The sequence below is a fragment of the Mesocricetus auratus genome, unplaced genomic scaffold, assembly GCF_017639785.1.
Source record: "Mesocricetus auratus isolate SY011 unplaced genomic scaffold, BCM_Maur_2.0 Super-Scaffold_100041, whole genome shotgun sequence".
Taxonomy (NCBI): Eukaryota; Metazoa; Chordata; class Mammalia; order Rodentia; family Cricetidae; genus Mesocricetus; species Mesocricetus auratus.
Window position 1 is genome coordinate 4,431,808 of NW_024429218.1, and position 1,613 is coordinate 4,433,420.

The following is a 1,613-nucleotide window of genomic DNA, read 5'->3' on the forward strand; positions in this document are numbered from 1 at the left end:
TATAAGAACTGAGAGATTTGTGACTCTGGGATTTGTGGAGACAGGATCAGCCATCTTGGTCTGAGGTAGAGATAAGATCTACTGGCTTGGCTGTTTTGCTTCTCTGATCTTCAGCTTGAAGCTTGAACCCCAGTATCTGTATCTGGGTTTTTATTTTTCATGTTACAATTGGCATCCAACCTTAATGTATGAATTTATGGAAAAGGCTTTGAAACCACTGGCCCAAGCCAAGCCTGAGCTGCAGGCAGGGCTCCTCCTAAGTACCTCCCACTTGAGTCCCTGCCTGGCCAGCTAGGGTTTCTTTTGTTTTTGTTCCCCCCCCCCAAATATTTGAGAGACTGTGGAATTTTTCGATTGTAGCTTTTTAAAAAGATTTATTTATTTATTACATATACAGTGTTCTGCATAAATGCCAGAAGAGGGCACCAGATTGAACTGTAGATGGTTGTGAGCTACCATGTGGTTGCTGGGATTTGAACTCAGGACTTCTGGAAGAGCAGCCAGTGCTCTTAACCTCTGAGCCAGGTAGGTCTATTGGGAATTCTTAAAGGAAGGGATTCATTTTTTAAAAAGAGTTTTTCCCACATTAAAAAATAGGAAACACAATTGCAATGGAGAGAGTTAGGGCTCTGATTATGCAATGCATAATTTAAAAATGGAACAATTAAATGACAGGATAATCACCCAGGATTGACAAATTGTTAATTATTATTTGATAATTTTTTGTTATTGGTTTGATAATTCTTGGTTTATCTCTAATAAAGTTGGTTGATATGAGTGTTAAATTGCAGGCCTTAGAAAAACTTATTAAAGCATATTATAGACATATTCAAACCCAGACTGAGGAATTACATGGAGAACCAAATTCAGCATTGCATTTTTTTTTTCGAGACAGGGTTTCTCTGTATTGTTTTGGAGGCTGTCCTGGAACTCACTCTGTAGACCAGGCTGGCCTCGAACTCACAGAGATCCACCTGCCTCTGCCTCCCAAGTGCTGGAATTAAAGGTGTGCACCACCAATACCTGGCTTCAATATTGCATCTTAAAGTTAAAAGGGAATCTAAGGTTTAAGAGAGCCAACTTTAATATATCCAGTAATCTTACAGGAAGTGCCAAATGAAAAGTTCTATCAGAGCTACTTGGAAGCCTGTGATTATGTTAGATTTAGGGAAATTTAAGGAAGCAGTAGTCTCATATGGCATTCATTCACCATTTGTGAAGCAGATGATAAACACATGGTCAGTATGTAATAGGGTTATCCCTATAGATTGGACAGGTGTGATTAAAGCTTAGAGAAGGAGATTAATGCTACTTTAGAAAGGCAATGTCGATTTAGTTCTGTAGTCCACTTTTTAATTGAATCCTTTAGTGTTTTGGAGACTTGCTTTGTGAGTTCTTTGTAAATTTTAGAGATCAGACCTCTGTCAGATGTGGGGTTAGTGAATATGTTTTCCCATTCTGTGGGCTGCCTTTTTTGTCTTGTTGACTGTGTCCTTTGCCTTATAGAAGTGTTTCAGTTTCAGGAGGTCCCATGTATTAATTGTTGACCTCAGTGTCTATGCTACTGGTATTATGTTCAGGAAGCAGTCTCCTGTACCAATTAGTTCAAGGGT